Raw genomic sequence first — 13,920 nt, 5'->3', positions numbered from 1 at the left:
CTCTCTCTCTCTCTCCCTCTCTCTCTCTCTCTCTCTCTCTCTCTCTCTCTCTCTCTCTCTCTCTTTGTCTCTCTGTCTCCGTCAGTCCAACCGTCAGTTCTCCGTTTGCCGTGGATTCCGCTCGCCGAATGCCGTGAGTGAATCGCGGCCAACTCTACGGCGGGTTCGGTGTTCTCCGGAAACGTTCGTGCGCTCTCGGAGGCCACCATCACAGACGTTGTTGCCCCGTGCATTACCCCGTGACCCACGCACTGAGAATTTCATCCCCCCGCTCGTCGCCCAGTCCTACCATTCGCGCGCACCGCCGAAAAGCCAATTACGCAATTACCGCCTTCGCGTACATCCCGTATGCTAACGAGCATCACCAGAGCACACCAACTGCGAGATCGAAATGGATGGACCTGAAGCCGAATGGGAAGCCCCGAATGTCAAAACGTTTGCGACTGCCGACGATTGCATCAGGAGTAATTGAATTAATAGTTCTAAATGCGCGCGGCTGTTACTTCTCCTCCTCTTCGATTGACAAGAAAATTTCATGTTGAGCTTTCTTCGTGGAAAGCTTGTAGCGTGATGAGCCATCTCACGCTATGTTCGTGATACCATTGTAAATTCTGTTTCAGATGCTTAACATCCCAGTAGATACGTGGTCTACAGATATAGATCAATGTTGCTTTGTATATCACTAATCAGAGATACATTTTTTTATATATATACATAATCTATTGTCTATATTGTACGTATTTTCGAGAAGAATCTTTACATTTTGGTATTGGAAGAGTCTGAATTTTTACTTTCTTTATATATAATACTTTATATAATACTATATATTTAAATTATATAAAGTATTATATATACTATATATAATACTTTATATAATTGTTTCGAAAGTCAAATACAGTAAACTCCACTCACGGGAACCGAAACGTTATGGTCTACAATGGTAGACTACGCGTCTAAAGCGAAGACAAAACCACATGTACCTACTGAAGGATCAAAGCCCGTATGGTCATTACTTGAAACTCAACATTCACATGTGAGACACACTCAGATGTTACGAGTTAGATTTGAACTTTTCACTTGAACCACTTGATAAATACCACGCGATTGTGTTTGTAATCGTGATTTAGTTGAAACATTCCCATCTAACTTTAAATTCAAATCCGAGCGTCTTATCTGAGATAAGTTTCAAGTGAGATACTCAGATCTGTAGAATTATGAGAGTTTTTCAGTTAAATCGCGATTGCAGATATAATATCACATGTATCATATAATTTAACTGAAAAACTTGGATCTAGTTCTGAGTGAAAATCTGAGTATATCACGTGAGACAAACTTCAATTAACGACTATTAATAATACAAGCCTGAGAGCCGTATTAATAGCCATTATTTAAAATTTGCTTCAGATAAAATACTTAGATTTGAATTTAAAGTTAGACGCGAATCTTTCAGCTGAATCGCAATTGAAAATATAATGTTGCACATATCGTGATTCACAAAACTCAAATCTGACTCTAAATTTATATCTCTAAATTTATATCTCTAAATATTTCACTTGAGATAAGTTTTAAGTATACCAATGAGACATTTAAAATAATCAACAACGCCATTAAGACACTTGAGATAACTCGCGGGCATTTAGCATACAATTTTTAATGCTTCCCGCGGAGACTTTCATGGGCATTTAACGCGCATAGCGTCGGTAGAATTAAATCGACTGAAATAGTTAAACAAAAATCACAAGTGGAAATCTGTTGAAATCGAAATTGCGCGAGAGACGATTTTTACGAAAATCGACCTCTCGAATTCTGTATGCCCGATTCATTAGGAACGTATTAAATCCTGCATCGCACGTTGCCTGACGTTGCTCAAATTTTTTCACTCTATTTCGTCGTTTTGCAGTTAAACGTCCGCAGCACAATTGACGCTCGCGTCGATAACGACGCGAGCGACAGGAAATAGTGAACTACCGTCGGACATGTGATAGGAACATAGCGTGACCGAGAATCGTGAGCGAAACTTGGACGTTACACCCCCGAGTAACGACATCCTCGTCGTCGTCGTCGTACATGGCGAACATCGTTTAATGCATACAATTTGCGGACAGAATCTATCCGAGCTAAATATTAAAAGTTCACTCTTTACGTTTCTTCCCCCAAAACTCGCCTCCTAATCCGATTCTCCGCTCTAATTGGATGAACGATTGCGGATTATACTGTTAAAATATAATTAGCTCTCAGCTCAATATCGGTTTTTGCACCGGCACAAGCCAGCAGCCTTTAATTCCCCATACTCTGTACCGCTACAGGCTAATTTTATTTGCCATTTTATTTCACTATCGATAATACGTAAGAGAGCCTCTTTTATTAAATTCTTAGTCCGTGCGGTTTAATAATTTCGACAAGCGCGACGTCGGCCACAGTAAATCCCACCTGCGAATTAATTGTACGCCGAGCATTGAAATAAATTAATGCCGCGCAAAGTGATCCACTCGCGCACCTCGCGCAAAAGGTCACGCGTAACTAGACTCGTTAACACTTTAGTAATTCCTGCCGATTAAAACGTCGACGAACCACCGCACTCATGCATCCCATCCAATGTAATGCCATGAGTGCGATGATAAACATTAATGGCATTATTCGTCTCGCTTTGAGCCGCGCGCACTTGATATCGACCGCCATCGCGTATACCTCAGTGCACGGAAAAAATTATTATGGTCACTATATCCACATATTCTATATGGTCAAAGAGAAAATTTATCTGATTTAAAGTGAAACAGATATGGATCAGATATATCTGATCAGATATTATATATCTGAAAATTTATCTGATTTCAAATAAAATAGATATGGACATATCTATCAGATATTATTAGATATCAAGTGAAATAATGGTTATTATTATATACTTATCTATACAGTTTTCACGATTGTAGTTCTTAGTATATAATGTTCAGTTAGTATATGTATACATAGGCCGGTATTCACAGTCAGTTCTTATATTTAAGACCGTTTTAAGTTCATCTTCAAATGCCGTACGGATCGTTTCATTAGCTACAGAGTTTGAAAGTGAACTTAAGACGGTCTTAAATATAAGATCTAACTATGAATACCGGCCTTAGTTGTCTCAACCAAAGGAATATTGCTGTCTTTCTGTGGTCTGCAGAACAAATACTATGGTTGAGAGATCCGTAGAGTCTGGTTGCACTATACGGCATTAAGAATATTGCTCAAACGCGTATGAATAGATAGTAAAGAGGGTATCACTTCCAGAATTCTGTGGTTACTACAATCATCTTGTATGCATGAGCGAAAACTAACATTAATATTTTGTTATGGCAACCATATTAAGTGAGATCTTTAGTATTTTCTCCGTGTGATGTTCTATGGGAAGTCACGTTGCGAACGCGATCAAAGCGACAACTTTTTATGGTGCGTGGTGAACCGATAATCCTACCCGATCAAATTTCACCATGTGCTCTCAGTTGCGATTGTCCAGCAGAATTCGGCAGAACAGGGCGAGTGTTAACGCGAGAAACGAAATGAGCGTATCTGAGATATCCGCTGCCACGAAAAGAAAGACGGGCAATTTAACAGCGGAATTGAATTCGAACGGGCGAAACTTCTCTGGCGGACGCGCCGCTACAATTACAGATGAGGATTGCGAAACGTGATTACGATGAAGAAAGAGGCAGAGTAGTTATCGCACGTGCTTCATCCGTGCTGTATGAAACTTTCACACCGCGCGCGGTGATCCTAGGTGCGACGTCGTCATGCGATCCATCAAATTTGAACGTACTTACGCATGACACGCATTCAATGACAGATGATGCCGCTTGATTTCACTGAACAATAGCGTAAATGTTCGCACGCTGTCGGGTGTAACCGAGGCGCCATCAATAACCTAATGCGTGTCACTGATTTCGCACATAGATCGCGTATTATACACGGCTATATTTCGCACCTACCCGATTATAATTTGCAAACGAACTCTACCGCGAATCTGTAATTAGATTCTCGGCGAAAATGGTGAGCGAGAAATTATTTAGTAAACACTACTGTATGTGTATGTGTGTTATAAAAAGCCGACTCGCAAAAGCTTTTTCGAGGACAAGGATCGATAGGTGCGACGATGACGAGAGCGAACAAGTTGCGCTCCAAATTTTACACATAGCTATTTCAAAAAGTGAAAAAGATCTCAGGCCGATTATTAGTTGGATGAAAAGGATGATTGAGCGACAGGTCAGATCGGGAGTCGGCATCTAGAACTTGGAAAAATAGTTTTCCATCTTATGCACGATTCAAGGTAGGAGAAAAAGAAGAAAACGCGGGATGGTGAAGAGAAGAGGAATTGATTTCCATTGAATAAAAGAAACTCGATCTCCCGCGATTTTTACTACGTTAATTAAAAGTTTCTGGAGGTGTATGTCTGATATAAAAAAAAACATTTAATACTCCAGATTATTGCTATGATCATTTCAGCGCGGCACATGAAATGTCGCGCACTTCACTGCTTCCTTTTCGGTGGAAGAGATTGAATTGTCGTGCGCACGCAGAATATTTCAAAAACGCCATTGGAAACGATCGCTTTATTGCAATTTTAAATTCAATCCAACAAAAAAAATTACGGGGAATGGAGAAATCAGTTTGAACAGATCGATTCGAACAGATGCAGCGCGTTCGTCATACATAATAAACAACTCGTTCGCCGTTCCAATGCCTCGGGGCTACGAGTCCACAGGGACTTTATTATATTATATGTGACCTCAACAATAAAAAAAAACATTAAAGTCCTTTTTCATGTTATTTTATTTGTAATGTTTCGTGCTAGTTGGAGAGTTTATCATTCTTTTGCGTATTTTATGTCAAATTTTCTTGAGAGAGCAAAGACTTAAATCCATACTTTGGGACTCTCTTAAAGTGAATTAGTAAAAATATTATTTATTATCATTATAATATGATTAAATCAGTAAAAGCGAGCATTTACCGACGATCAGCGAATGTTGGCTGATTTTTTATGAGAATACTTCCACTTTACTACTTCGTCCTATATTTCGCCGATTTTGACCAATGGAAGAAAGATCTCATTGCAAAATCTGTACGCTACACACACACACACACACACACACACACACACACAAATGCATCACACGTTGCATCAGATCCAACTTGCTGCGTTTCAGGTGATGAAATTGCCGGCTCTCATGCAACTGCGTGCAATGATATTGTCTGTGCTCGCAAACTACATCAATAATAGAAACAGTCGCTACTATCAATTGATTCTTTCAGCGATTTTACTGTGATTATAGTTCTGTCCTTATAACTTCCAGATTTTATTGTGATCACAGTTCTATACTTATAACTGAGCTACCAGTTATAGGTACAGCATTTCAGTGAAAAGAACATTGAGTGAATTTTAAAGAGAAAAGAAACAAAGCCATCGCCCGCTTCTCTAGCTTGCAATCATAAAAGCTTTGAATCTGTAAACATTACAGCATTCCTCAAAGCATCTAAGCATTCCTCAAACTCTTCAGTTTTCATTTTAGTCACTAAAATATCGGTTTATCGACGCGTTCGAAATATGGCGCATGGTCTTCTCGAAATACTTCGAAATTCCGAAACAATTCTGAAACAAAATTCTTCACAATTGAGGGCCAAAGAAATGAAGACATCGATCCTGCCTGTCTCTTTCTCGACATATATAAATATCTCTACGCTACATAGGCACATACTGCCATCTTGCAAGACCAAAAGGAAGCATATCCTTTCAGCTCATCTTCAACGAGGAAAGTTTACCGACGATAATTTCAGTTATTTTTTTCTCCTTTTTGCGTCACGCGATTGGAAAACCATATAATTCACGTAATAATGGAACGCAATAATTACGAATAACCGTGTGTAAAATTAATCACGATAATACGAATTGGTAGATAACTCGCCCTGCCGACGAGATTATCGACCTACGATGCGTTCTCCCGCATCAGCGCAGTCGTGACTTCCCGATGCATATAAGTGGCAAGGGGTAAAAACGACAATAATGCACGGATTTTTTGTACGTCCCGACCTGGGGAAAATTAAGCTTACTTAATGCTACACGTTGCGGCGTTTACGGTAAATTCTCCCTGAAACGCGAATACGCGTCCGCAGAATTATGCATTACGCATTATACGTGGCATTTTGTCGCGTCGCAAATGCGACGGCGGCATGACGCAGGGAAGCGACGTTCCGAAAATTAAGCGAGCAGCCACTTCGAATTTTAGATTTCCCGGCGCTTCGCGAGCGAAGCGAATTTCCGATCTCACTTGCATTCGTTAATTTCTCTTCAGACTCTCAGGATTCTGAATCCGCGGCAAACGAGAATGTCAGGACAAACTATGCCGCGAGGTCGACCCGTTGACATCATCATCACTGTGCGTTTAATTCTTGACAATTCGCATAATTACAGGGCTTACTTACTCTCACGACGAAACTGCAAAAGTAATACTTATTAATTTGCAATTCTTGTTTTACTCATTGCTGCCTTCAAAGCGGATTCCGCGTTCTTAATTTATGACTGCATAAGAGAGAGAGAGAGAGAGAGAGAGAGAGAGAGAGAGAGAGAGAGAGAGAGAGACGTACAGCGTGGAGTAGTCAGTTCAGTATTCAATGTCGTGCAAGTTCTTAAATTATTCTTGACTACACCTTCTTTCTCTTTATGACAAGCTATCAATCTCGTTTCCTTTTTTTCTTCTCATCTCAGAGAAAGAAGAGGAAGGTGCACGAGAGTATTCGAATTAAAAGTTCTCGGAACTTCCAATCTGAATCGTCTGCCTTGCCACTTCAGCGAAATTATTGCAGTTACCCCGCGCGCAGTCACGATCGGCAACAGTGGAATGTTCTTAATTGCCCGTAAAACTTACTCCCTCTCCCCTCGCCTAAGACAAATCACCTTTCATAAATCGCGCTAAGAGAAATTCGCCTCTATTATTTTTCGCCTCGTGCATCCGAAGTTGCACGAAGTGTCTGCCAGCTACATCTCGCTCACACTCGTACCACAGAATCTTTTTCTGAGCCAACGAAACGAAAAACACATTTGTCGCGCGTTAAAATATACTACCATAATGCGGTCTACCACGTTCTGCAGTGTTTGTCTCATTACAATTCTCTGTGCTTCCTTTGTCATTTACGTATATCATCAAACTGACACGCGTTTGGTGAGAAAAAGAAACGTATATTCTTCGTTCAAATCCACGCGATCTCATAAAAAGAGAACGAGACATTTCTCGACACTCTCATCTCGAGAGCGCCTTGCCTTCGTTCGAGCCTTTTTGCCTTCAAGAGGCGAAACGAAAGAAAACAGCGTTCGGGAGGTAAGACTAAGCTATTAAGATTATCTGTCACGCAGCCGACAGCATTCAACCCCGTCTGTTGCGCGAACGGAGATTGACACGTCACTAAAAAACCGGGAATCCCGTGCACCGTTCCGTCGGCTACTGATCGATGGACAAATCGATTGATGACCGTATCGCTCTCCGCCGGATGCGAGGTGCGCGAAGATCTCGTAACGCGCGCATTATCGGCAAACTCGTTTCGCGCCGAGTATTTATTGCTTTCGAAGTTTGCGCGGAGAAAAGATAAACTCCGTTCCCCTTCGTCAATTCCAGAACGAAATCCGCCAGCCCCGTTGATTCGCCATAATAATATAATATGATGAAGCACGCGCGAAGTCACTGGACGTTTCGAGAAGAAATCAAACGCGTATACGTGCACATATGATCTGACACTAGCCGTTTTTACCGCAGAAGTCGTAAATATGCGGAATAACGACGCTACCTCGCTATGTTACTCACGTACGGATTAATCGCGTCGTGCAGCAACGCTCGACAACGACCTAGCCAAAAATCGTGCACATTTTACGGCGCAGCCGGTGTCGCTTAAAGCGGCTGTACAATTAAAGGATGACACGCCCTGTGCATTGTGAGCTCGAGAACGCGTATACATATGTATATAGGAGCGATTGTAATGGATAATACGTAGAGAAATCCGATATCATTGATCAAACGTATCCTATTTTCCGAATTCAGAGGCTCTGCGGGACTCGTGACAACGTTACGCACGTAACGGAGTGCACACGTCACGGTGAAATCCCACAGAGAGTCATGAGTCTCGTGAACCTAATATATTGGGAAAACTGGCGAAGCCTATCCTATCCCGGAATATAAAAATGCATGCTCGACGCGCCAGAAAATACTCGAGATTATTACGGAAAGTCCGATTGCTTTTGCCGGCGGGAGACAATAATCCCTCGGAGGAAATATATTTTTAGAAGCCACATATATTTCACATCGACGACGCGAGTGTGACGTAACTAATAACCGAACACCCACTCGAAAATCGGATGTGGAAAGCGTGGAGTCTTCCGCGAAGGAAATTCGCCCAATTCCCTGATGGAGAGGGAGAGGTGATATCTGTTTAATACTTCAAAAATTTATCACACTTATTTCGTATCTGCGGAAACAGCTCGATAGAAAAACGGTCAGCGAAGAATGATATCGATCCGGCTCACAGTGCAAAAATAAATTATTCTCGAGCCAAGATCTTTTCCTCATCAAATTAATTCGATTTGATATAAGCTACACTTCGCAGAGCTATTTAGCAAACTGTAGTGACCTTGCAAGTTTCAGACCATGCAATTAAAGTACGGTATGATAGTTTCAGAACAGTCTGATACACTGAAAATTGAACATAAACACACTGTTGGCGTGATTACATATTTTATATGCATCGTGTTTTAACGAAACAATTAACCATCGCGTAATCAAAACTGGTCTCCATAAGTGTATCGCAATTTTTAAAAACTATTAAAATAACCTGTCTTTCTTCAAATACTGTGCATTTTTAATAAATTTTACTATTTTTAAATAAATATTATCACAATGGGAACTGAGGCAAAAGTACTTATGCTATTAAGTACTTTTAAATACGGATATTTTAACTTTTAACGTAGAATATATGTTACATTTAACACATATATATATATACACATATACATATTATATATTATATTCTATTATCTTAAACTTCCTGGCACTCTCCGGGCTCCTCACATCTAGAACATCTTTACTTAAGTCTTAAGTCTAAACTTAAGTTATCATAAAGTGTCAAAGAGATGAAATTACAGGGAGGAAGTGTCCAAGTTTCACACACATGGTAGCTTATATTTTCCTAGAGTCCTAGAGAGTACAAAGTCCTAGAGAGTAATTACGCAAGATTTGGGCCAGATTGATCAAAGGATTTATAAGTTAATAAGGAATATATAGACAGACATTTTGTAGATATTTTGAAAGCTCAAATATTTTCGTATTTAAAGACCAGAACAATAAGAATTAGATGCCAGCGTTATTAGTGTCCGGGCATTGGTTTTACCTTAATAGCAGATATTTTACGTCGACCACGCGATTTGTGAAAGAAACGCGATGATCGATCGACCATAAATCCAACTGTCTCTCTTTTAATTAAACCATCGCATATCTAAAAATTGTTCTCATGTCAAACGTTACTCGCCCTGTAAATAACGATCACAGGGCGTTGGCTGAAGAGCAACTGTGACTGAAATTTCAAGCGCAACTTAGAAGAGCGAAGAGGAGGGAGAAGAAGAGGAGGAGGAGAGAACTACCTAGAGAAATGGTATTCATAATTGACGAACTGCTCAAGTGAAAAGAGTCAAAATTGGGTCAAGCGCAGCTCCATCATCCTGAGAATAAATGTACACAGTCCAGGGAAAGTACGATCAATCGGAAGTGCTGAGATTTTAATGAAGGGAGCTTAAGCTTCGCCAAGGGAGAGAGAGATAAAAAAAAAAGATATCGTGTTCGGTACTTTGTGCCGTGGTAATTTTAAAGTATCTGTAACGGCAAGTGAGATGTTTTCTCTCCCCGATAAAGGATACGGATCCCGAGCATGGGATCCGGAAGAGACGAGCTTCCCTTTGAGCCGCGTAAACCGACGGAAGATCCTTCGTGTGTATTAGTATCTCGTTTGAACCCGTTCTTCGGTCCACGTCCGATGAATGCTCCGTGAGCCTCTTATTCCGAATTCGGCCGGATCCATTTCCCTGACATCACTAATGAACTTTTTGATTATGATACCCGCATTGCACACACGTACACTTTGATAACCTAGCTAACATAAGATACTTGTGTTATTTTTAAACACATAAGTATGTCAATTTAACAGGAGCTCTTCTTACACGATTTTTGTACTTTTAAATCACATCATTTGCCATGTAAGACGCGTAAATTATCATTTAATACGTTTAAACCTGTTAAATGGCGCGACTTGAAACGGTGAGAAACATATAAGGAGCGATTTAGTCGAAACAATAACCCGAGTTTGTAGTGTGATTATCGTACTGAAATGCTCTCGAGTAATGACAATACCTCGTGCTCTTGAGGATAAACGTCACTTTTCATTTCTAAAGTTTATAAGAGAAAATATACAGTTTCGAGCCCTCTTATTCTCAATATGATAATATCGATCGATGTAACTAATTTCTTTGTTACCATTAATCGTAGTGTGTAACAATGAGAATTATTCGTTAGTATTTTTCAGTATTCCGCACGTAAAAAAAACGGAAAATAAAAATCAGCAAGACATCAATATCAACTATGCCGCGAATGTCAGTAATAGATAACAGATCACTGTGAGTCAAGAGAGGTCATGTAATCTACCCAAAAACATTGACCAACTTTATCTGCTTGAAACTAGCAAACTGTGGTGACCTTGCAGGTTTCAGACCGCGCAATTAAAGTACGGTATGATAGTTTCAGAACAGTCTGATACACTAAAAATTGAACATAAACACACTGTTGGCGTGATCACATTTTATGTGCATCGTGTTTTAACGAAACAATTAACCATCGCGTTAATCGAAACTGGTCTCCATAAGTGTATCGCAATTTTTAAAAACTATTAAAATAACCTGTCTTTCTTCAAATACTGTGCATTTTTAATAAATTTTACTATTTTTAAATAAATATTAGTTGTCACTGCGCATAGAGATTGTATATTTTGATATTTTGATAACTTGAAGTTTGAAGTTATTTAAAAAAATATTCAAAAATTAATAGTGTACTCTCTTGTAGCGTCGAATAAATGTTAAAAATTCAAATTGCAGAATTTCTTGTCAAAGATGTATTAAAACGTATGTAACGCGTTACCTCTTTTATATGTAGCATTTGAACAAATTTTACCGTGATAATTTAATATTATAAAGATATTATGATCTGTCTCGAACGCGAATGCGACTATCGCTAATGAACCGTCAAAAAATGTCTGATGAGTGAGAAACGGCGAATAATAATTTTCGACGAAAATTTCGTTAAAATCTGCGCTGTGTTGTTTGAGAATAAATTACTGGTACTATAAAGCAAAAATCCTTATTTTGCGTTTGGAACACCTCGTTTATTGATCGCGAAATTAATTAGCGAGCTGTTCGGCAAGCATCAGCGGTAAAGCAAATTATTTACGTAGCGCCATGCCGCATAATATATTACACAATAAATATGCCGGTAGCGATAACCTAGTTATTACTACATAAATACTCTATGTGGATTTCCGTATTATCCCCCGATTTAATGTAATTACAACGATAAATGATTCGTGCGTACCTATGAGTGCGCAAACTCTAGGACCGGGCTGTCCTTTACTGTTTAATGAAGCTCGAAAATGAACTTTATGACTAAACACATAATCGGCTTAATTAATTCGGTTGCAGAACGGGAAAGTAGCAGGTTCGCAAAACAACTGCACTAAGCTTCCGTGAAACTTTAACATTTACTGAGCTAAAACTCACTAGTCTTCCCAATCGTTCCCATCATGTCAGAATATAATATGTGATGCATACATACGCGATACAGTACGATATCATATGATATATCACGTCAAACTGTCATAATGACAGATTAGTCCTTATGTATACGCATATTCAGACACGAACAATTAAAAGATCTAAAGATCTTTTGGCGTGGCAATAAATACTGAGGCTTTATTGAAGCTTAGCGTACCTTAGCGTGCAATTCGTTCGTTCCACCGTGACCGAATGAGACAAAAGAAGAATAACAAATTACACAGTTCGTTCGTCTGATTTCTTAAAGCCCCATAATGTAGCACCTTGCATTAGCCGAAGTATCCGTATAATTCCTGTTCAATCCGCAGCTTTAAAAAGCTTGATTTCTTCACCCTTCGATTCCTCGGATTTTTCGCGAGGACCAGATGAAAAATCTACACGTTTCTCTATATCTTTGTACCTATCCTCTATAACTCTAAGGAGAAAATCCATAGGCCGACAATCTAACGAAAATATTGCCGATTTCTCGCGCGTTGTTCGCTCGTGGGTTCCCGAATTCGTCGTGATCCATTCTTCTTAATGGTGATTTGTCAAGCCCGCGAAGCCGAAACATTGATTGGTGCCCGCGCACAGGGAACGTAAGCCACGGAGGTTTATACCCGCGAAGAAATTGTGCCGTTGGGCTTCGCTGATGCCGATCTACGCTAGACGCAGTCGTGGTACCTGCGTACCTTACGAGAAATTATGAGGAGAGGCCGTTGGAATAGCAACGACAGGCCAAGCTCATGATCCCTACTTGGCGAAACGACGCGACCTAAGCCTTCGGGCAAGGAACAACTTCTTTTTATTGCGACATTCACCAGCCGTCTCGGGATTTTCTTGTCGAAACTTCAAGCAGTAACATTTAATTATCGCTGATTCCTGATACCGTCGTTACTTACTAAAACGAGTTCCTTATAGTCCGATTGTTCACTCATCTCAATTAGCTTATTTATTCACAACCTCGATTAAACAATCGGGATAATTCATATCTCTTTTTGACGTCTGCGCACACATACATATATTTTCTATCTGTCTCTCTATTTCTCACTCCTCATATAAGATGAAAGTATCAATGTATGGACGCTAATAACACTGATAACTCTAGACATTCTTATTGTCTTTAAACACGAATATTTAAACTTTCAATATAGAGTATATATACATATATATTGAACATATACATATATTCTACATTTAAATTTAAAATATTCGTATTTTAATATCAAAACAAAATAAGAATGTCCAAAATTAGGTGCTAGTGTTATTAACGTCCAGACCTTTACCTTACTCTGTCCATTTTACACTTCACTCGAAACTAGGTAATTTTATCCGCGAAACGCGCTATTTCTATCACCTATCCCTGCCTACAGCATTTTTCCATTCAACCATTTTGCTTTATACGGGTTAGTCGATCCCTACACAAATGTGACGAGCTGGCTGGGGAAAGGACCTTGACCCAGAAGGGAAAAAGTTTATGTCGGGTAATGTCCGAGCGGAAAAGGAATATTTTATAGACCTATTCGTCCAGTAAATTTTACATGTCGCCCCGTCGGCTGCTTGAATAATGCGTAATTCTGAAAGTGAACGCCGACGGAGGCCGACGTACGCCGATAAATTGCGAGCGAACAGACGGTGCCTCCATAGGTGCCTCGATTCAGTCGTCACTGCGCGATAACCTGAAAGCAATTATATTTGCGATGGCGGCAGTACTCCGCTATCATCGTCCGACTTTCGACCGGAAATCACGACGTTCCGTTATCGCATTACGCAGTGTTCGCGCCACGACCACCGCACGTTAGACCGCATGTGGCCCACGAACTTCTACATAATGCAGCAAATCGCTAACTTCTCCGTTTATACTCTGCTTATACGGCGTGTTGCTTAAAAGGTTTGCCAAAAATGAGATGCTCTGTATGCATAATAAAAGCTGCTAAAGAGTAATGTTTACACACGACGTCGTTCTGCCGTCGAGACACTCTAAGGTTTTGTAATCTCTTATAATTATTCTAATTAATTATGTTGTAATACTTTTTTTATGATCATTATTTTTCAGG

General features: G+C 39.9%; 2 protein-coding genes across 6 annotated transcripts in view; one reads left to right on the top strand and one right to left on the bottom strand.

The window, feature by feature from the left end:
* The window catches only part of LOC116843026 (synaptotagmin-7), a 198,189-nt gene that overhangs the window by 132,394 nt on the left and 51,875 nt on the right, over positions 1–13,920 (bottom strand). The gene's annotated exons all lie outside the window — the stretch shown is intronic.
* Positions 1–13,920, top strand: part of LOC116843024 (vanin-like protein 1) — a 154,226-nt gene that overhangs the window by 91,258 nt on the left and 49,048 nt on the right. The gene's annotated exons all lie outside the window — the stretch shown is intronic.

Source organism: Odontomachus brunneus, unplaced genomic scaffold (assembly GCF_010583005.1).
Source record: "Odontomachus brunneus isolate Ranch 3 - 2012 unplaced genomic scaffold, Obru_v1 Obru_scaffold_029, whole genome shotgun sequence".
NCBI classification, from domain to species: domain Eukaryota; kingdom Metazoa; phylum Arthropoda; class Insecta; order Hymenoptera; family Formicidae; genus Odontomachus; species Odontomachus brunneus.
This window is presented reverse-complemented; position numbering and strand designations above follow the sequence as displayed.